This window comes from Cebus imitator, unplaced genomic scaffold, assembly GCF_001604975.1.
Source record: "Cebus imitator isolate Cc_AM_T3 unplaced genomic scaffold, Cebus_imitator-1.0 Scaffold385, whole genome shotgun sequence".
Lineage (NCBI taxonomy): Eukaryota > Metazoa > Chordata > Mammalia > Primates > Cebidae > Cebus > Cebus imitator.
Genome location: NW_016107700.1, coordinates 1,059,576 through 1,083,838, shown reverse-complemented (window position 1 = coordinate 1,083,838; position 24,263 = coordinate 1,059,576). Strand labels below are relative to the sequence as shown.

Here is a 24,263-nt window from a genome sequence, read left to right as displayed (position 1 = left end):
GTCTGGTGCCACATTTCAAGGGGAATGCTTCCAGTTTTTGCCCATTCAGTATGATATTGGCTGTTGGTTTGTCATAAATAGCTTTTATTATTTTGAGATACGTTCCATCAATACCTAGCTTATTAAGGGTTTTTAGCATAAAGGGCTGTGTCAACAGCATTTCTATACACCAACAGCAAACTATCTGAAAAAAATTAAGAAAACAATCCTATTTGCACTAGTTACAAGAAAGAGAAATCATTTAAGAATAAATTTAGCCAAGGATGTAAGAGATCTCGATACTGAAAACCATAAAACATTGATGAAAGAAATTGAAGAAAACAAATTTAAATGGAAACATATCTTGTGTGGATGGATTGGAAGAATTAATATTGTTAAAATGTTCATAGTACCCAAAGCCATCCATAGATTTAAAGTAATCCCTATCAAAATACCAAGGACATTCTTTAAGAAGCAAAAAGTATATATATATATATATATATATATACTTTTATATATATAATATATATATATATATACTATATATATAGTATATATATATACTATATATATATACTATATATATAGTATATATATATATATATATTAAAATTCACATAGGACCACAAAAGACCCTGAATAGCCAAAGCAGTCTTGAACAAAAATAACAAAGCTGAAAGCATCACACTTTAAAACACATTTAAAGCATCACAATTTAAAACATACTACAAAGCTATAGTAACAAAAACCACATGGTAACACATAATAGCAAACACACAGACCAACAGAACAGAATAGAGGACCCAGAAATAAATCCACACATTTATAGCCAACTGATTTTTGTCAAAGGTGCCATAAATACAAAAGGGGAAAAAGAAAGTCTCTTGACAATATTATGCTGGAAAAACTGGATATCCACATACAAAAAAATAGACTTTTTCTCACACCACATATAAAAAAAGTCAACTCAAAATGAATTAAAGACTTAAATGTAAGTCTTGAAAGTAAAGAACTAGTAGAAGAAAATATAGAGAAAAGGCTCCATGGCATTGCTTATTTGGATAAGCTCAAAAGCACAGTCAACAAAAGCAAAAATAGACAAATGAGATTACATCAAATTAAAACGTTTCTACATAGCAAAGGAAGCAATCAATAGATTAAAGAGACAATTCACAGAATGATGGAAAGCATTTGTACACTGTACATCTGATAAAGGATTAATATCCAGAATATATAAGGAACTCAACTGCAAATAAAAAATTTAAAAATAAATCTGATTTTAAAATGGGCAAATGTGCTAAGTAGATATATCTCAAAAGAAAACATACACATGGCCAACAGGTATATGAAAAAATTCTCAGTATCGCTAATCATCAGAGACATGCAAATCAAAACCACAATGAGATCTCACCTCACTCCTATTAGAATGGCTACTATCAAAAAGACAAAAGATAAATGTTGATAAGGATGTGGAGAAAATACTTGCACACTGATGATAGGAATGCAAATTAATACAGCCATTATAAAAATAATATGAATATTCCTCAAACTAAAAAATAGAATTATCATATGATCCAGCTATTCTTCTACTGGTTATACACCGAAAGGGAAAGAAATCAGTGCATCAAAGCCATACCTGCATTCCCATGTTTATTGCAGGCATTATTCAATTAACCAAGATATGGAATCAACCTAAGTGTCCATCAGCATATTAATGGATAAAGAAAATGTGGTATATGTACACAGTAGAATACTATTCAGCTATAAACAAAATAAATCTTGTAATTTACAATAACATGGATGAAACTGGGGGACATTATGTTAAGTAGAATAAGCCAAGTACAGAAAGACAAATACCACATGATCTCATCCACATATGGAGTCTAAAAAAGTTGATCTCATAGAAGTAGAGAGCCCAGTAGTGGTTACCAGAGACTGAGGCACTTGTAGGGATGCGAGAGGGCTGGAAAGACATTGAACAAAGGATACAAAATTATAGTTAGATTGTAGGAATAAGTTCAAGAGCTCCATTGGACCACATGGTGACTATAGTTAATGACAATATATCGTATTACTGATATATGCTAACAAAATGGATGTAAAATCTTCTCACAATAAAAAAAAAAAACTATGAGGTAATGCATATTTTAATTAGCTAGATTTAACCATTTCACAATGTATATATATTTCAAAACATCATGTTGTATATGATAAATGCATACAATTTTATCTGTCTATTTAAAAGGAATCATTTTTTAAAAAGGAAAAATATATCGGTTTACTTAATTGTCTTTCTCCTTCTCTCTCTGTCATCTAAACATCATGATTATAAACCTGTCTGGTTTTGGTCATCACCCTGTACCAGAACAAGCATGACACAAAGTAAGCACCTATTTAGCAAATGCATAACTAACAGAAGAAAGTGCAATAAGGAAAGAGAACAAGAAAGAAAAAAAGAGAAAGAAGGAGGAAGGGAGGGAAAGAGGAAAAGTAATTGGTGTTAGATATACTAAGGCTTATTTTAAATCTTTATCCTGATTCACCAAGTGTCCTGGGGACTTGTTTCTGATGTGGAATATGTAATGAAGCAGATGCAAACCTACCAATGTAGCCTCTTTTCTATAAGAAAATGCAGAAATACCTTGAGGAGTTCTATGTCAAAGATGACTTTGAGTAGTGCTTAAAGTACACTACAAGGATGGAAGCCTCAAGAGATAAAAATACTGCAGACTATGTGAAAGTCTACACCATAGGTGGAAAACTCCAAGGGCAATCAAGTAACATCAATAACTGAGGCAGGCCAGATATCAAAGAATTAGGTCTGATGAGGACTTTTGCTACCTGGAAAGCAGATGACCCATCTAAGGAAGCAACTGCTACTCTGCATTGACCAACTTCTGTTCAATGGGAAGACAGGTCCAATAGTGCCAGGTATTGCTACTTTCTACAGAGAATCTAAAATCTGAGTAAAATGTATGTAAAGCTTCTCTATTTTTAAAACAATGTGTAGTTCACACATTGCAGTATGGAGCTTTCTTGTTATAAGGTCTTGTGATAGTGGTTGTTAAGGGACTCAAAGTCATCAGGGACTCCATGTTGGCAGTGGATGATCTCACTTCCTTGGGGAGATTATAAGGAGAAGAGTAGTTTGGATTTGTAGTTTGGACTCATAATCAGGAGTCAGCAAGAAGGAAATAAATGTTCCTCTCGCTATATGTTCAAATGAGAGCCAGGACAAGTGAAGCACAGCTTAGAAAATTGGGTACACTTGAACCAAAAATTTGAACCAATTTTGTGAGTGATTTGAGAGACTGATGTTTACTGAGACTTGGAGGGCTCCCTAAATTCTCACTCTTAGTTAATGAGAAATAAAGTGATAGGATTTAAAGTACTGATTTAGTGCCATAGGTATGCTCATTCTATTGAAGTTGGGCCCATGAGAGGAAAGATATCAATGGACAGGAGCAAGTCAGTTCATCAATCCCAGTTAAGGTGATTGGCATTTTTCCTGTCCCAAGTCAACATAGGGCTGAGCTTAGAAACAAGACTCCATGGTCTGCTTTGAATATAGCAAGTTGTCCAAAGCTTCTAGTACCCACATATCTACCTACAGCCGTTTCATAGTTCCCAGCAGTGGGGAGGGGAGTAAAGATAGCTGTACACTGGCTCTGACTGTCACAGAAAGACATAGGAATGGCAACCTACATCCTGAAGATTGTAACCCTAATTATAGGAGTAGAAACCTTAGGAAGGAGAAAATTAAATTTCACTATGAATATGCTCGTTCCCAGATATACCCCCAACCCCCAAAAAAGTGGGTTGGCATAACCAGACTAAACATGGTAACATCTTCAAATGAAACAGAAAATTTTCATTCACGTCAGAGAAGAAAAACAAGAGAAAGGGATATTGGACTGTAAATGGGAAGGGAATTTTGCTTCCCTAGGAAGCAGAAATTATATACTGTGCTCCTCTCTGTGAAGTTTGCTAAGGAAAAAATGTCATGAGATAGAGAATTGTATATGAGAGAATCATATACAATGATTTCTCACTTGTTTTCCTCATAAAAATGATTTGTCACTTGTTTTCATTTGTTTCCAGGGTTTGGAGGGTCTGATTTATATGAGGAAAACAAGTAACAAACCACGACTGTCAGGGAACTGTTATGGAAGAGGAAAGAACAATTGTGAGGAATATGGTCGACATAATTTGGCTGTGTCTCCACCCAAATCTCATGTCAAATTGTAATTCCCAGTGTTAGAGGAGAGGTCTGGTGGGAGGTGATTGAATCATGGAGAGGGACTTCCCCCTTGATGTTCTCCTGATAGAGTTATTATAAGATCTGGTTGTTTGAAAGTGTGTAGCGCCTCCCACTTCACTTGCTTTCTCTTGCTCCTGCTTCAGCCATGTAGGATGTGCCTGCTTTCCCATTGCCTTCAGCCATGATTGTAAGTTTCCTGAGGATTCCCCAGCCATGCTTCCTGTGTAGCCTGTGAACTGTGAGCCAATTAAAACTCTTTTCCTCATAAATTATCCAGTCTCAGGTAGTGCTTTATAGTAGTATGAGAATGGACTAATACAATGGGAAATAAGCATTGCAGAGAGTAAGAAAAGGAAGCAGGAAAGCAGCAAAATGGTGAGGAGGCTGCAGAAAAAGAGGCAGAGAGGGAGGATTTTAGCAGTTGCCCTAATCAAAAAACTTTGGGCAGAGTAAACAATATATGAAGATATTTTTAGGAAAAGTTTTAAGTGATAAGCTATATAAAATTCCTATCTTGCTACCTGAAACATCATCCATTAATGTCTGAGTAAAATTCATAATGGGCAGGTTGGGAGGGAGGCAGATGGGGTGAGAGATCTATAAGCAGACAGGCAGGCCAAGCAGCCCACCTACAGTTGGAGAATATTCAGTGAGCCCATCCAGGATCAACATTAAAATTGATTTAAATAGCAGACCTCAAAATGAAACCTTTGACTCAACTACGGAAGTATTGAAATGAAGATATATATTTTAAAAAGCTTATACTGAAGAAAATCAGAATCTCTGAAGGCTTGGAGATTTTTCCTCTCAGGCCAAACTAGGCATTCAAGGGTGCATTATTATGGCTATCTGCCAAGGGGTACCATTGCCCACAAGGACTGGGAATCCTTGGCAAGAAGGGTCTTTGCTGTCTACTCAAAGTCCCACTTTAGAGAGGCATCTACTTTGTGAGAATTCTCAGTCGACAAGCCAACAAAATTTGACATGTTTTTTCGATGCTGTTGGGCATAATTGATTTTAGATTATCCTGATTAAAGTCAGTCTAATTTTCAGACTGTTGTTATACCAAAAGTCCCTGCTGAAAACAATCCTTGTGAGGAGCTTCTGACAGTTTTGGCTTAATTACATTCCGTAAAATCTCCCTGAAGGAGAAGTAACTACAGGCAGAGGCTATCCAAGCTTATGAAGGCTTTAATACTTCAACCCATGTGCCAACTGGGAGAGCTTGATACAGAGAGTGTTAATTTCAACACATATTGTCCTCTTTTCCTATTATTAAGTGAAAATAAAATGTAGATTATTACTGTTACTTAGGGAAAAAGACTGAGCCCTTTGATCTAATTGTAGACAATTATCAAGGGAACAAAAATGACGAGTGATGTTTTAGAAAGAAAATTACTTTTGAAACAAATATTTCATAATAATTTTTATTGTTAGAGTAATTTCACCATCCAACATGATTACTGTATTCTTCTCAAACACACTGCCCTTTCTAGTTGCTTTGTTTACAGATAGATTTATTTCTCTGTTTTTAAGATCTGATTTATTAGTTATTAATCCTGCTTTGACATATTACAATCATAAAGGTTTGAAAGGGTTAATACAGCTCCTCAAAGGCCTAAGATGCTACCAGAAAAACAGTTCAAAAATTAAAACAGTATTCAATCCTGGCTGCATATTAGAATCGGTTGAAGTGCCTTAAAACAAAAAATACTAATGCATACGCTCTATCTTTTGAGATCCTGATTGATGTGGTCTGAGAAGGGACTTAGTGTTGTTCTTTTATATAAGCTCCCTGAGTGATTTTGATGTGCAGCCAGATTTGGAAACCCCTCAATCAAGAAATTCTGTATAATTATTTTGAAAGCCAATGAATCAGAGCTAAGAAGTGGAACAAGACAAATATGTCTGTTCTTACCACTTTTATTCAACATGGTACTCGCAGTTCTAGCCAGAGCAATTAGGCAAGACAAAGAAATAAGGTCATCCAAATTGGAAAGAAAGAAGTCAAATTGTCCCTGTGTACAGATGACATGATTTTATAACAGAAAACCTAAAAGCTCTACCAAAAAAAAAAAAGAATAGACCTGATAAACAAATTCACCAAAGTTGCAGGATACAAAATCAACATACAAAAATCAGTAGCATTTCTATACACCAACAACAAACTAGTTGAAAAATCAAGAAAGCAATGCCATTTACAATAGCTACAAAAAATAAAATACCTAGGAATAAATTTAACCAAGGATAAAATATCTGCACAAGAAAAACTATAAAAGACTGATGAAAGAAATTGAAAAAGACCAAACATGGAAAAACATTCCATGTTCATGAACTGAAATAATTAATATTGTGAAAATGACAATACTACTAAAAGCAATCTATAGATTCAGTGCAATCCCTATCAAAATACCAATGACATTCTTCACAGAAATACTAAAAACAATCCTAAAATTCATGTGGAATAACAAAAGACCCCAAGTAGATAAAATAACATTGAGCAAAAAGAGCAAAACTGGAGGCATAACACTACCTGACTTCAAAATATTCTACAAAGCTATCATAACCAAAACAGCATGGTACGACACAAAAACAGGCACATAGACCAATGCAACAGAATAAAGAACCAAAAAATAAATCCACATATTTATACTCAACTGATTCCTGAAAAAGGTGCCAAGAATATTCACTGGGAAAAAGAATAGTCAAGAAAGAATGATACTGGGAAAAGTGGTTATCCATATGCAGAAGAATAAAGCTAGACTCTCCCTCTCATCATATACAAAAATCAAAATAAAATGGATTAAAGACTTAAATGTAAGACTCAAAGCTATGAAACTGTGAGAAGAAAACAGGGAAAATACTTCAAGCCATTGGACTGAGCAAAGATTTTATGGCTACGACCTCAAACACACAGGTAACAAAAGCCACAATAGAAAAATGGGATAATATTAAACTAACAAGATTCTGCACAGCAAAGAAAACAATCAACAGAATAACAGAAAACCTGCAAAATAATAGAAAATATTTCCAAACTGTTTATTCAACAAGGGATTAATATCCAGAATATACAAGGCACTCAAACAACTCAACAACAAAAAATAATAATCTTATTGTAAAGTGAGCAAATGAGCTGAATAGACATATCTCAAAAGAAGACATACAAATAGCCAACAAGTATAGAAAAAAATGCTGAACATCACTAATTATGACAGAAATGCAAATCAAAACTACAATGAGACCAGGCACAGTGGCTCATGCCTGTAATCCCAGCACTTTGGGAGGCCAAGGCGTGCGGATCGCCTGAAGTCGGGAGTTCATGACTAGCCTGGCCAACATGGCAAAACCCCATCTCTGCTAAAAATACAAAAATTAGCCAGGTATGATGGTGGGTGCCTGTAGTCCCAGCTACTCCGGAGGCTGAGACAGAAGAATCGCTTGAACCTGGGAGGCAAAGGCTGCAGTGAGCCAAGGCTGTGCCACTGCACTCCAGCCTGGGCGACAGTGCAAGACACTGTTAAAAAAAAAAAAAAAAAAAAAAAAAAAAAAAAAAAAAAAAAAAAAGAAAAGAAAAGAAACACACACACACACACACACACACACACACACACACACACTGAGGTATCACCTGATCCCAGTTGGAATGCTATTATCAGAAAGACAAAAAAAAAACAAATGCTGGTGAGGATGTGAAAAGTGGGGAACTCCAACTTTACTTCCCACTGTTGGTGGGAATGTAAATTAGTACAGCCATTACGGAAACAGTATGGAAGTTCCTCAAAAAAAAACTAAAAATAAGGCCAGGCACAGTAGCTCATGCCTGTAATCTTAGCACTTTGGGAGGTCCAGGTGGGTGAATTACCTGAGGTCAGGAGTTCAAGACCAGACTGACCAACATGGCGAAACCCCATCTCTACTAAAAATACAAAAATTAGCCAGGCATGGTGGCACACACCTGTGCCTATAATCCTAGCTACTCAGGAAGCTGAGGCAGGAGACTCTCTTGAACCTGGGAGGCAGAGGTTTTCAGTGAGCCGATATCACTCCACTGCACTACAGCCTAGGTGACAAAGCAAGACTCTGTCTCAAAAAATTAAAAATAGAACTACCATATAATCCAGCTATTCTGCTACTGGTTACATACCCAAAGAAAGGAAATCAGTGTGTCAAAGAGATAGCTGCACTCCCATGTTTACTGCAGCATTATTCACATTTGCCAAGATACAGAATTAACCTAAGTGTCCATCAGCAGATGAATGGATAAAGAAAAGGTGGTACATATACACAATGGAATACTACTCAGCCATAAAAAATGATGAGATCCTTTCATTAGATGAGCTTAAAGGACAATATGTGAAGCCAAATAAGCCAGGCACAGAAAGATAAACTCTGAATGTTCTCTCTCATATGTGGAAGCTAAAAAAAAGTTGATCTCATAGAACTGGAAAGTGGTATATAGCTACTAAAGATTGGGAAGGGGAAGAGGAAATAGAGTTTGGTTAAGAGATACAAAATTATAGCTAGATAGAAAGAACATGTTCTTGTATTCTGTTGCACTGTAGAATGACTATAATTAACAATAATTTATATTTTCACATAGCTAGAAGAGTAGATTTTGAATGTTCCCAACACAAAGAAATTATAAATATTTGAGTTGATAGATATGCTAATTATGCTGAGTTGATCATTACACATCATATGCATATATCAAAATATCACTCTGTATCTTGTAAATGTGCACAATTACTGTGTGTCAATTAATAATAAAAGCAAAAACTGAGCAATTAACATCTGGCACCTAATATAAATTTCAATAAATTGAATGTGAACTCAAATGATTAACTCAATGCCAAAGAAAGTTCACCTAATAACAAATGTCTTTACCAAGCAGTAGCGAGATATATGAGTTTTACTAGTATCATCATCTAGAACTTTACAGAAAACTTCACAGATGTTCCAAAGTTGGGAATTATTATTTTGCCTGCTACATGAATATAAAAAAATGTGTGTATAAAATATTTCAGCCTACTGGTTATTCATATCAAGCTATTAAAACTAGCGCACTCACCACTATAAAATTATACCAAGCTCCCAGTCAGTGAAGTAAGGTAGTGAAGAGAAATATGTTACAAAGATATTTGCATATGTTATGACTCTATATGTAAAACAATCCAAAAAGAATCTAAAATTAAAATCTTAAATAACTGAATTTAGCTATGCTTCTGAATACAGGTTAATACCAAAATCAATTGCCTTCACATATACCAGCTACAAATCACTGAGAATATAATTTTTTAATAATGCCATTTAAAATAGCATCAAAATATCAACTCTCTAAGAATAAATCTAACAAATACAAGAAGAGTACTTTACAAAATATTATAACGTTTTATGGAGAGAAATTAAAGATGACCAGAAAAATTAGGAGAAACATCTTGTTTTTAGATTGAAATCATTCACAGTGTAAAGAAGTCTGTCTAGATTGATTTATAGTTTCCATGCATTACCAACCAAAACCACAACAAATTTTTGGGAGAATATGACAAGCTGATTCTAAAATGTATGGGATATGCAAAGGATCAAAAACAGCACATACACTATTAAAGGAGAAAAAGGAGAGGTAGTGAATGTGGTAATGTTAGTAAGAGAACATAAACTATCATATATTAAGTTTTACAATAAACATACAAAGATAGACAAGTGAACCAATGGAATAATAATAATATAATATAGAAAGCCCCCCTAAAAAAACCACACACATACATATGTATACTTTACCTAAGAAAAAGTAAGTAAGTTGTGCAGAAACAATTGGTTAACCATTTGGAACAAATGAAACTTGAATTCAATCTCAGGCTATGCACAGTTGGCGCGGGTGCTTTGAGTGGCCTGCTGGTGTGATGGCAGGCCTGGAAGGCACCCCTGGGACTGCTCATCTCTGCTCTTGTTTTCCAGTAACCAAGCCCAGACTTGTGCACATGGCAGCCGCATTCCAATACAGCAGTGGTTCTTAACTGGGGTAATTTTGCCCCCATTTCCCAGAGACATTTGGCCATGTCTACAGATATATTGGTTGTCATAATTTAGAGAAGAGAAGGGTGGTACTTGCTACTTGCACCTAGTGGTAGAGGCCAGGGATGCTGATAAACATTCTACAATACACAAAGGAGCCCCCAATCACAAAGAATTATCTGGCCTAGGATGGCAATAGTACCAAGGCTGAGAAACACTGCAATGGGGAAAATGGAAGCTGCAAAATCTCTAAAGGTCTAGGTTTAAATTCATACCATATCATTTTCACTTCATTTTACTAGACAAAAGATCACAAAGCTAGTCCAGATTTAAGGAGCTGAGAAATAGATTGCACCTTTTGATGAGAGGAGCTACAAAGAATTTATAGACACTTGTAAGCTACCACAAAAGCTGATGCTTTGGGAAAAGGTTGAATCACCAGGTGGATGTTGATCCCTTTTAAGGAAGGGGAGAATATTGATACAGAAATAGTTGAGATTACATAGAAGGATTCAGGGTGGCTCTGAGATTTCAGAAATGGAAACATTCCTAAGGAGACAGAGAGGCAGTAAACTAAAATAAGAAGACATAATACTGTGTAAAATTCAAGCGTGACAGATTGATTTTGAGATACACATCTAGGAGAAGAATGGTGTCAATTGAGTTAAGTTCTATGAATGTGGGATGCCAAGAAATTTGTTTTGACAGTTAAATATGGATAAGAAAAACCCAAAGTTTATCTTATTGCCAATATCACCATAATGTCATAACTGAAAAAGAAGAAAAATAAACACTGAAAAATATCCAGGTCTTCACTAAGTTTGCCTGGCAAGTCAGCAAAAGGGGAATTCCATCACACAGCAATTACAAGTATTCTTTTTTTCCACTTTTATTACTAACTTTTTAAAAATTTTTTATATCCGTAGGTTTTTGGGAAAAGGTGGTATTTGGTTACATGTGTAAGTTCTTTAGTGGTTATTTGTGAGATTTTGGTGCACCCATCACCCAAGCAGTATACACTGCACCCAATTTGTAGTCTTTTATCCCTTACCTTCTTTCCACTCTTTCACCTGAGTCCCCAAAGTCCATTGTATTATTCCTATGCCTTTGCATTTTCATATCTTACCTCCCACTTACAAGTGGGAACATACAATGTTGTTTTCCATTCCAGAGTTACTTCACTTAGAATAATTGTCTCCAATTCCATCCAGATTGCTGCAAATGCCAATAATTCATTCTTATTTATGGCAGAGTGGTATTCCATTGTGTGTATATATATATACCACAATTTATTTATCCACTTATTGATCTATGAACATATTATTGCAATTGCAGATTGTGCTGCTATAAACATGCATGTGCAAGTATCTTTTTCATATAGTGACTTCTTTCTTTCTGGGTATATACCTGGTAGTGGGATTGCTAGATCAAATGTAGTTCTACTATTAGTTCTTTAAGGAATCTCCACACTGTTTTCCACAGTGGTTGCATATTAGTTTACATTCCCAGCATCAGCGTAGAAGGGTTCCCTTATCACCATTCATGTCAACATCTGTTTATTTAAATGTTTTTATTATGGCCTTCTTGAAGGAGTAAGGTGGTATCATGTTGTGGTTGTCATTTGCATTCTCCTGATCATTAGTGATGCTGAGCATGTATTCATATGTTTGTTGGCCATTTGTATATCTTCTTTTGAGAATTCTCTATTGATGTCCTTAATCCCCTTTTTGATAGGATTGTTTGGATTTTTTCTTGCTAATTTGTTTGAGTTCCTTGTAGATTCTGGATATTAGTTCTTTGTTGGATGTATTTTTTTAACGGCAAATTTATACCCCAGCAATTTACCCTTTATCTCTGCTTTTTCCTCTCACCACCCAACTAGAGAAAGTCAAAGAATCCTCCCCAGTACCCACCTTCTTAAAGAGTGAATTAAGTGGAGCTTAATAGTTTACTCATATTTTAAATTTTTTGGCTCCTGTTCAACTGCATGAAGAAAAATTATTTTATGTCACTTTGTTGCCTGCAACTGGCCTACTCATCAACTACAGAAAACATACAGAGATAAAAATGGGTCTCAGCCTCCATTTCCAGGTATAAATGAGTAGAAACACTTCAGACCCAAGGCATAACTGGCGCTTCCCTCAAACCACAAATTATCTCACACTAAGTGTAAGTTATGGGAACACACAGGAAGAGCATAGCCAGAGACCATGGGGTTTCACAGAGAAGCTACATTCATCCTGCTCTTCATTGTTTGAAACCCATCAGTACTGAACAATTTATTTCCACCAGCTCAATGATAGAGTCCAAAGATCTTAACATCTGGGGGGAAAAACTTTATTGGAGAATGTGAAAACCACTGTCTTCACATACAATCTTTTCCTGGAGTTGAATTCAGGGCACTTCTTACCTTCTTAATATAGACTATTTTATCTATATTCAAGCCTTTAATTAAATCTGTTTATTCCTGACTTTAAAATATCTTAGCCCTTCTCACAAACCACCAGCCCCTGCCTTCACTACTTTCCTCTAAAAGCAAACATGCTTCACTGTATTGAATATTTTATGAATTCTTACAATCAAAAATCCTTTCCCTTTCCTGTCCCTTTTCAAGGCACTATCTTCCCTTTTCACATGTCAATTTTTCTTCTTCCTGAGTTGCAAAGGTGAAAAAAAAAAAAGAAGGTGAATAATGTGAATGTAAACACGTCTGTTGCCATGGGAGCCGCAGCTGAGCGACAGGAACCACTTGTGGCTGCAACATTTGCAGGAGCTCACTTACCAAATCGGGAAATTCTAATTCAGTAAACAGGGACAACAGTGGGCATAGTTAGAGAATCTTATTGGGAGAAAGAGAGGTGAGCCAGGAGGCTTCGAGAATGCTGTAGGATGTACAGTTGATGTCAATGACCATGCCCATGGCCTGATGAAGTGGTCGTTTTTCAAAGCAGCTTGTTAAAAATGCAATTTCCAGCTACCTTGACACCAGGGAGGTAGACTAACAGTACCTCCTGTGTTTCCTGGTAGCTCCCCCACAGAGCGATGAGGCCAGGGTGAATATAGTGCCATCTGCAACTTAGAAAACCATTACCAAGTTGCTGCCCACTAGATACCACAAAATTCTGAGCAACGTGCAAATCTAGTAAAACTTGCCCATTTACTTCGCTTTAAAAAAAAAAAAAAACTGCATAAAGTGCTCAGTACTATGGAAAGAAAACTGCAGCGATGTTCCTCATTCTTCTCCTTCTTAAAAATGTGATCAAATAAGAAATCTTTTCTTTTACCAAAAGCATTGTTACTTGTCCTGTGTATCAAACGGATTGGGGAGCATCTTTTTGCATTTTGTTTCCCAGTGATCTTAAGAAAAATGTTAACAGGAACAATTAGCCTCACCCATATTTCTGAGATTTTACAAGCCAGAACAGAGTACCCACCTCCTGAAGATTTATACCTAGGAAGAGGATATGGAATAAAACTCATTCATGTCCCATAGGCCATCACTAGAACCAAGACCCCAGGAATGAGGACCTCAAGGGTTTAATTTGTCACAATCACAAAAAGTATTTGAATGAATTCCTTGAGAGTTCATTTGACTCTGCAGGCTTTTCTTAGCCTTCTTTTTCTGGCACACATAGCTGATGCTTAATAAAATTTATGTAATTGAATTTAAGTAGACAAAATGAAAAGTTGTTAAAACAATTGTACTAAATTTGAGTAATGGAATATGACTCAACTGTGGTAAAATTTCTTAAAAGACTTTAATTTCTGTATTCTTAATTAAAATAATGGGGTTTTTAATTATATTATGAAAATATCAAACCCATTTTTCTATGAACTACTAAAAGATGTTCAGTCTTGTTTTACAAAGGCAGAGTTTGAACAATAGAAACCACAGGGACCAGAGGTGGGTTTTTAAAATTCTATGTTCAGCTTGGACCTTAATTGGCTACATGAACTTTAGAAATCCTTGACACTTATTTTTCTCATCTGTAAATATTCTCCCTGGTAAAGTCCAAATGACATTATAAATATGAAGGTAATTCAAAAATTATAAGCTATAAAATGAACTATATAAACCTAACCCCCTTCGTGTCTTTCTCCTCTGAATCTTTACACAAATGCCATCTTCTCAGTAAGGCCATCATTGATCACCATCTCTAAAATTACAGCCTACTGCCAAGCCCATCCCTGCTTTCTTTTTCTCCTTAGTACTAATCACCATATTGTACCAAATAAGTCCATCCACTTATTTGGCTTGTGGATGGACTCACTGCTTGCTAGAATATAAACTCCTTAAGAACGGAGTTTTTAAGGGCCAGGCACAGTGGCACATCCCTGTGATCTCAGCACTTTGGGAAGCTGAGGCGGGTGGATCACGAGGTCAGGAGTTCAAGACGAGCCTGATCAACATGGTGAAACCCTGTCTCTATTAAAAATACAAAAATTAGCCAGGTGTGGTGGCAGGCGCCTGTAATTCCAGCTACTCAGGATGCTGAAGCAAGACAATCGCTTGAACCCAGGAGATGGAGGTTGCAGTGAACCGAGGTTGCACCATTGCACTCCATCCTGGTGACAGAGCAAGACTCAGTCTAAAAAAAAAAAAAGAATGGGATTTTTTGACTGTTTTTTTCCTAGATATATCCACAGACCTAAATAATACATGTTTTAAAATATGTTTAAATTAATAATTGCAAAAATGAATGATTTGCTGTCAGTTTTTTCTAAGTGGCTTTTCAAAATGATAGAAATATTAACCAAGTCATTCTATCAAGGCCTCTGGTCATATCTGGTAAAGTCAGCAGAGTGCAAGGAAAGAGCTCAGGATTGTGAGTCAGGACACCAACAAAGTAGAGGATCTTAGGTATGACTCACAACAAATCCACATCCGTCACAGCTACGAGCTATAGAATTGTTACCGGCATAAAATATGACCATGTGAGCAAAATGTTTTAAAATTTAAACGCGTCAATAAGGTATTACAGTCTGTACTATTATTAAACAGTGCCTTAATATTTTGTCTTAATTCTGGTGCCTTAATATTTTGTCAGGGACATTAGGCACAGTAGGAGTAAGAGTGGCAGTTGCAATGCAAACACTTTCAAAGGAGTGAAGAAAAGAAAGCTGCAGTTGATCTGGGCCTCTCTACTATAAATGCAGTCGTAACCTGTCATAGGCCACAGAGTAGCGCACAGGCCACAGAGCCTTGGCCGGAGATGAGCCACCACAGTGTCCTTCATGAAACTTGAAAGAGTTGAGTTTTGAAGCAAACTCAGATGTTCCAGCGAATTAAAATGTGTAGATTAAAGTGCCTTGTTCAACAAAGCATAAAACACATAATTTAAAACGTTAAAATTAATCATGTATCTGGAAATAATAAATCACTGCTTCTTTCAAAATGCCATGAAAATGGGAAGTTTCTCCTGACAGATTCCATTGTTCTGTAGGTACTATTTTCTTGGTATGATGCCTTTCAGTACCCCTGCATATGATGAATTTTCAAGTAATATGAAGTTTTTGAGCATTAAAATTCGGAATAGTTTCCTAGGCTTTTTATTTCTCTTTCCTCAGAATCATTAAATCTTAGCTATAGAGAATGGTTTTTGATGACAAAAGTCTTCTAAAGTGAGCTGAGTCAGAAACAAGGAAATGTCTAACCCTGTGCATTGGAAAGTGGGGTGCCCTCTGGAGTCACTGCCCTGTGTTTCCATCATAGCTCAGGAACTGTTTCAACTGGTTTCCCCAGCTGATTCCCAAGTGGGTCATCTGTGGAGTGAATCTGGTCATCTGTGGACCTGGTGGATCCCTGATCCCTTCATATGTTCACTACATGCATTGAAATGCTTGAGAGTTTTTGATCTTTGATGTCAAGAAAGAGGGCTAAGTAGAGGAGAAAGGACAGTGCTAGGATGCCTGAAAGAAGAAGGGTTAGGGAAGAGAAGGACACTAAAGAGGCATGGCATCTGTTTCCTCCCATGACCTGAGTCCCTGTGAAAAGAGGAGTTAAGAACAGAAGCTGGACATGCAATAATTGGTGGGGCAGAGGGAGGCAGGGGAAATGGGGGAGCTGTGCAATAGTAGTACAAGCCATGTACATCAGCCGTGTACTTCAAGGGGCTGCACAGAGATGGAATGCAGTCATCCTTTATCCTGAATCCCTCTTGCCCCTTACAACACCCCATGCTGCCGCTGCCCTCAATTCCGATCTGGGGCTAAGGGGTTCAAGGGCCGCTCCTAGCCCAGTGAAAAGCTAATTGGCAGTAAAGCTCAGAGAAAGCCTTTCCAGCAGGAGGAGTGCTGACCACAGCAAGGCAGGACTCAGCGTGGAAGAAAGGAAACAGGCTTGCTTCTGACTCTCCTACATGGAGGAGGACTAGAAAGGTTGTTTTCACACAGGGAGGAGAAAAGGGTCATTGCAATTTGGGTGTTAGTGTTAACAGGACTTCCTCTCTGCCCTCAGACAGACAAAACTTCAGGAAATTCTGGTTGCAGGGAGAGGAGTTAGCTCAAAGCCCCACTGAAAGGATTAAATAGAACATAAGAAGGTCCATGGCACAGTGGTCTCACACAGAAGGTTCTGCATAAACATAATCTTAGAATAGTTCCCAGGTAATTGGGTGCAAAAGTGTAGAAAGAATATCGATACCCCTCCCCAAAACATTCTTCTCTGTCCCCCACCCCTTATTTACGCGTCCTTATACAAACCGCAATGGCTCAGACTCTAGATGGCTGTCCAAGGTGGTCCAACAGCTTATCATATCCTGCAAAAAATCATCACAGGACTTCCACTGGCCATTCCATGTCAGGGGACAGAAACACACACTGGAATATGCCATCTGCTTTTGTCCTGAACCTCACGGCATCTTTTAACTGTCTTTTAAATTAACAATATCCTCTGAAAGATGAGAAAAAGAGAACATTTTTACTTGAAATAGTGCCAATACTAAATGACTAAGTCTGAAGTGAGTTAGTCATAAACATGTCACCTGACTCGGAGGATTTTATATCCAAATCACCATCCCACTGCAGTGCCTTGCAGTTTTTCTTAGCTCCCTGTGCTATTTTTGAAGCTTTATAATGTTGCCCTCAGAAAGAGACTGAAAAGAAAAGAAGTCAAAAGAAAAGCCTAATCTAATAAAAATCAAAATGAGACTGCATACCAAACACGACAAAAATAAAACATTTATCTCTCCCAGGGGTCTGCCAGAGCCAGTTCCTACAGCTCAACTACTGCTGATGAGTTTTATGTCATCTTGATTACATCCAAAGCCAAATTGCCCCAAATTATTTAATCATATGCATGCCAGGAATGCACCTCATCTGACAGATATAAAGTGAAATCTACTGCCTTTGTTTTCACCAGGTTTCAATATGCAATCATGTAGACTTTCTAAATAGCATAAATGTGTAAAATGGGTGTAAATTAAAATATTAAAAATTCAGGTTGGTTCATTCGGGCAAATAATTCAAGTGTGACGCTTCATAGCTGTGTACTCCTGGAAAATTCTCATTAGGCCTGAGTAAAAGTGCTCTAATATACATAGTATTATGTATGTGACCATAAAGAAATTCAGGTTGGGAGCCTTATTTTCTTATGAGACTTTCCCACTGTCCCCTAACCCGTTTAGGTTGCAATATAGAATTCTTTGTAGCTATATGAGAACTTAAATAGTAGCGAGTCCAATTGCTCATTTCAAAGATGAGAAATAAACAAAACCCAGTAAGGTAGTCTTGTTGGGTTAAATCTTTCTGAAAATGTAGTTTAAAAATCCTAACCCAAGAAAATATTTAGAAGAGCTTTAGTCACTTGGGTCTAATCTCAAAGGCCTATAAGAGAATGCATTTTTGTCACCAAGCAACAGGAAATATGATGCAAAAAGACTGCATGTTTGTCTCCCCCAAGGGACTGAATTCTTCACACAAAAGTACCATGTTGATTATCTTTACATCTTTAATGATGCACATAGTAGGCATTAAATAAGCATGAAAAAATAAACCATCCCACGTGGGAGATACACCAAATATTCCTTCTGCTCATCCTATTTCAAGAAAAATTTATCAGATCTTCCACATAATTCTCCCCAGTTATGGACTGTATCAGCAGCAGATACCAAATATTACATGGAAATTAAATACTGTAGAACTATTTTTAGTAGCACAGACCACTACACTTAGTTGGTGGTCTTGACTAGCTGCTGAATTAATTTCTGCCTGTGCATAGAGTATACAGAAGACAGCACAGAGTTGAAAAATAATTATTTACTTGTAAGTGCCTGATTGTGGGTGCTGCACATAAAATCATTCTCTTTAAAAAGAATATTCTCTAAATGCATAAAGATCTTGGAATTTGGTTGGGTTTATCTTGTCCCTCAGAATAATAAAATTGTTATCTCAGTTCTTGTGCAGTAAATATGGAAAAGCATATTTTTTGCCTATGAATTATATCTTATCTTGCTATCATTGGATTGTTGGGTGAACTATTAATACCTTATTGCCATTCAGACACAAATGATAGCTTTGACCACCCTATTTTACCCACCCTAAAATGTATGCTAAAGCTACTTAACTGATTTTATATGTATTTACTATATATAATATATGATTATGTAGAAGTTAATATGCTTATGTCAATAAGTAGTTTGCAACTGTGTTCTGAAACTGCCAAGGAAATGTTATTTTCAAGTTTTTTTGGCCGGGTGCAGTGGCTCACGCCTGTAATCCCAGCACTTTGGGAGGCTGCGGCAGGTGGATCACTTGAGCTCAGGAGTTCAAGACTAGCCTGGCAAACATGGTAAAACACCCTCTCTACTAAAAATACAAAAATTAGCCAGTTGTGGTGGCACAAGCCTATAACCTCAGTTACTCGGGAGGCTGAGGCAGGAGAATCACTTCAACGTTGGAGGCAGAAGTTGCAGTGAGCCAAGATCACACCACTGCACTCCAACCTGAGTGACAAAGTGAGATTCTGTCTCAGAAAAAAAAAAAAAAGTTTTTAATGGGCGGAATCATTCCTGTAAGAATCTCTAAGCAGTTTTACTGAATAATTTCACTAACCATTGTAGTATCCTTCTCTGAAAAGGAAACTCTTAAAGGAGTGAGATGCTGACAGACTGCTCTACGGGTGGTGATGAGCTCTGGGAGATAAAGACTTGACCCTCCCCATACCGCTCACACTGGGAAGCTTTTATAGTTGTCTCTGCAACTGCTGCAATATATGAATGCACACTTCACCTAGCATTTACAGACCTAGTACCTGCAAGAGTAACCGTGGGAAACCCCGCATCTGGGCACCAAGGAAGGAGAGCTAAGCAGATCCCCAGCACAACCAGTGACTGAGGAATATCTTAGTTTATAGTGTTATTACTCAGTTATTTCCTTTATATAATCCTTTATGTATAATCATGTATTATTTTATAGTCAGAACAATTAATGCCTGAAGAATATCTTACAACTCAGTTATTTTCATATATATATATATATATATATAATTATATCTTAGTTCATGGAGGAATGCCTAGAGCAGACACAATACAGAGCATGAATTAAGGGATAAACAGCTATACATATATAAGCATATCTTGCTTATAGTCAGAGGAATGTCTAGAGCAGACACGGTGCAGAGCATGATTTAAGGGAAAAACACTTATACCAGGACAAGAATCTATGGCCCAGGCAGTAGTGACCCTGCCTGAAAGGGCATACTCTACATGCCAGGCTGGCCCAGGTGGCAGCATTCAGTATTGTAAAGATACCTGCTGTATGGCAAGCTTGGAGCAGGAGTCACTCCTCCTGAAAAGGAGTTGCAGTACCTTGCATCTAGTCCTTGTGGAAAGCTGGCCTCAGGTTAGCAAGCCCACGAGTGTCCGAGGGGGCTTAAAACCACTCCCGTATAATCCCACCTCAGTGGCTGTGAACTTTATCAGCTCTGTTGTTACTGTGCTGGCTCAAAGCATCCTCCTATAGAAATCATTGGAAGCTGCCAGCAGGTGGCAGTAGACCCTGTCAGCTCTGTCGCTGCTGTGTGACTCAAAGCATCCTCCTATAGATATCCTTAGAAGTAGCCTGCCCATATATAAGAGATATTGTACACTGCACCCTCTTCACTGCACACGGCCCACCTCCTTGCCTCGGTGACCTAATGGGGATGGACCCCTTGCTGCACACTGCCCACCTCCTAGCCTAGGTGACCTAATGGGATGGATCCCTTGCTTATCACTCACGTGTCTTGACCATAGCACTGTCCTTAAAGATGACCTCACTCACTGCCCTTCCCCCCAACCTATACCCAATAAATTCAGAGGCATCTGGATGTTCAGGGCCTCGCCTGTCTCTGCCTATATGTGGTGTGGCCCCCGAGCCCAGCTGCGCTTTCTTTGTCCTTCTGAGTCCTGTCTCTATTTCTCGTATCCTGCACCTCAGCACAGTGATAGTGGACACCCCCTGACCCTGTAGGGCTTGACTCTACAAGTAACCGCTGAGGGGTCTTTGAAGCATCAATCTTAATATAGCTCAAGTTCCACCAAGTGAAAAATCTAAAGATTTTAAGGACCACAGCAGATGCTGTTGCCACACTCCCTCCCATATCCCTGCAGCCTCAACTCTGAGTTCCCATAGCTGTCATGGACAATTTCTGGGCATGTTGATAACTTCCTGCCTCAAATACCCTTCCCTGCCTGTCTCTCCAACTGTGGGCTCTCTCTCTGCTATGAGAGATGGGTTAGGCTACTTGCATGCATAGCTGGCAGTGTAAAACTCTTAACTTTATTCCACTTTGGATGTGTTTTGCAATTCCTATTCTTGCTAACATGCTGCAAAGCTACTATAAGCAAGGCTCTTTCAATACATACTTGTAGGCAGTCTGGAAGTGCTAGGAATTCAACACAAAGAGCAACCCTCAACCAATTACGGAGGAAGTAGGTGGATAAATACCACAATTTCCTTGTCCCTCAGCAGGACAACCAAGTTTCTGGGTATGTCCCCAGCTGGACAGAACCCCATTGCCTACACAGGTAAGCTATGAATGCACCCTCAAGTGGCTTTTCTCTGGAAAAAGAAAAACAGCTTAGAGCTGTCCGAGCTATGCGAGGTATACAAAATGTACAGGTCCTAAGAAACATGGTTCAGTCCAGCACCGGCACCCATGCCTGGAGGCAACTGTTTAAAGGCATTTGGTTCATGACTCACTGTCTCACCCATAATCTTCAAATTCCTGGAATATGTGATACAAAGAACAAGGTATAGCCAATCAATTGCTTTAGCAATCTTAATGTAAATCTTGGTAAACAACTTAGGAACTGCCTCTTCTTTTTCCTTAAAAACTCACTGGTAAATCTGCTAACCAAAATGTGTATCCTGGGCAACTTGAATCTATGCTTCTGGGTGGCCCTTCTCAAACTTTAGGCTTGAATACACTCTCTTGAAACTAGATTTCGACCTTTTTGTTTGCTCTAGGTCCATGCTCCCTGTCTTCACTCACTTTCCCAGCTCCTTCCTTTGGCATCCTGGAAGCCTCCAGATAAACTACCCACCTCCAAGTCCTGCTTTCAGGTTCTGCTTTTGAGGGATCATAATTAAGACAAACTCTTTCTTCAAAGTCAGTGGGAATGGGCAAATTTAAGGAAGTTATTGGAGTTAACTACTAAGTTAGTGGGGTTAGTTGAGAGAGATGGGGAAGAAATATTCTCCATTTGCAAATCATGGCTATTTTCAGCACTATATCTCCACTAACGTCTTCCTTGTGATATTTGGTTTTCAGTAACTGGGTATGTCTATGGACTGCACTCTGTTTTTTCTGGTAAAGCCTGCAGATTTACTAGTGATAGTTTCATACTGCTTTGCCTTTTGCTGTCTCCAGCTACTATCAGTGTGGCTGATAGTAACTGCTATATATATGAGTGAAAGAAGGAAAGCAGAGAAAGAAAGAAAGAAAAGAAGAAAATACAGCAGTACATGGATGAAACTGGAAACCATCATTCTCAGCAAACTGACACAACAACAGAAAACCAAACACTGCATATTCTTACTTATAAGTGAGTGTTGAACAATGAGAACACACAGACACAGGGAGGGAAACATCACACACAGGAGCCTGGGAGGTGGGGCTAGGGGAGGAATAGCAGGGGGTGGGGGGATTGGGGAGGGATAGCATTAGGAGAAATACCTAATGTCAATGATGGGGCGATGAATGCAGCAAACCACCACCAAGGTACATGTGTACTTATGTAACAAACCTGCATGATCTGCACATGTACCCCAGAACTTAAAATATAATAAAAAATAAAATAAAATAAAACACTTTGGGTGATAAGCCATGCAGTTCTAAAGAGTAAGTATGATTCATTCTGTATACGTGAGCTATAGTATTTGCAAATTCCTGGATTATCTGTAATTCTTAATAATAAGCCTAGATATTCCTTAAGGTCAATTGAGAAAATAAGTTTGACATATCAGAAACTCAAAAAAGCTCTGGGGCCTGAGGAGCATTCTTCAAAGGAAATTAAAGTCTGAACACTAAAACAGAGTTCAGTACAGGAAGTCAAAACAAGGCATTCCAAGTTCTTAGCAGAATGGCTTAGTTCAGGGATTATTTTATTCTCTTACATAAAGAAACAAAGAATTCAGAAATCAAATGTGTATGAAGAAAAACAAAGTACTTGAATTTTTTTGGTCCAACAAAAACATAATATAGGAAGATGAAACTAATGGTGAGAGAGCTTATGAAAATTAAAGTCGTAAATAATTTAGTTCTCACCAGAGATTGTCTTGAACTGACTTAAGATGTTTCTTAAGAAGTTATTTCATTCTGCAGCCTCCTCAAAATAAAATCACAATAAAGAGGAAAATAATCAATATTGAAATGTTTGTGGTTTTTATTTATTTATACCACTCTCTCCAAACCATGTTTTTACAAAAAGACTGATTGTGGAAAATGTTTTATGAAAACATTTTCTGTAGATTCCAGTCCAATTACCTTGGAATGTGTCTGACCTTTTACTTCCTACCTCAAGAATGTAATCTTCTTGATTTTCTTTCCAAGGCAAGCAAGCTTTCATTTAGTTGAGGAACTATGATAAGGAATGTATCCAGGCTAGAATTTCAAACCATTGAGCTCCTGGCAACTTGCCCTTCCTTGTCATTTATTTGGCTCTTTCTGTCCTCCTCCCTGTCTCCTTTTCACTCCCACGTACCCTCAGCCCCTCTCTCTCCTCCATGGGAGCAACATGGTTGCAAACTGGAATGATGGGAAAGTTTTGAAGTCACTCAGGCACAATAATTTGCTTTCTATTTTTAAAAACAGATCTACTGGTAAAATAAATCAAGTGTCAGGCAAAGTGGTATAATCAAATGTGCTTTGTGCCTCTTGCAGAGAACAAAGAAATTTTTCCCTCTACAATAATGAGTATTTGAGTGGAAATGATTTTGGAGATTTGGAATAAATGTCACCTATGTCCCAAAGTTCTTGGCCTTGAAATATTGATGATTGATCAGAAATGCACACAGGATCAGTGATCCCTAGCAGGCCAGACTCAGAAACAAAGCCAGGAAGCTAAATGTGACACAGGGACAGCAGTGTCTTAGGTCACTTTTCAACATTCAGGTCATAAATGAGATCCTACACTGTCTGCGTTATATTCACAAGCTACAATATTTTAATCATTCTTTATTGCTTCTCTGCTTGGTTGGAATGGATGTGGATGGGGAGAAACTGAGGTGATACAGACTAAAGTAGGCTGGCGCAGTGGCTCATGCCTGTAATCCCAACACTTTGGGAAGCTGAGGTGGGTGGGTCACTTGAGGCCAGGAGTTTAAAACCAGTCTGGCCAACATGGTGAAACCTCATCTATACTAAAAATGCAAAAACTAGCCAGGCATGGTGACACATGCCTGTAATCTTAGCTACTTGGTTGGCTGAAGTAAGAGAATTGCTTGAACCAGGTAAGACAGAAGCTGCAGTGGGTGGAGATTGTACCACTCCACTCCAGCCTGGATGACAGAGCAAGACTCTGTCTCAAAA

At 37.8% G+C, this 24,263-nt stretch overlaps 1 long non-coding RNA gene across 1 annotated transcript in view; it reads right to left on the bottom strand.

Moving 5' to 3' along the window:
• Positions 1-19,759: 19,759 nt before the first annotated feature.
• LOC108288812 overlaps positions 19,760-24,263 on the bottom strand; it is a 13,804-nt gene continuing 9,300 nt past the window's right edge. Inside the window, exon 3 of the long non-coding RNA XR_001818860.2 lies at positions 19,760-19,891. This is a non-coding gene — a long non-coding RNA (uncharacterized LOC108288812). The remainder of the gene's footprint in view (positions 19,892-24,263) is intronic.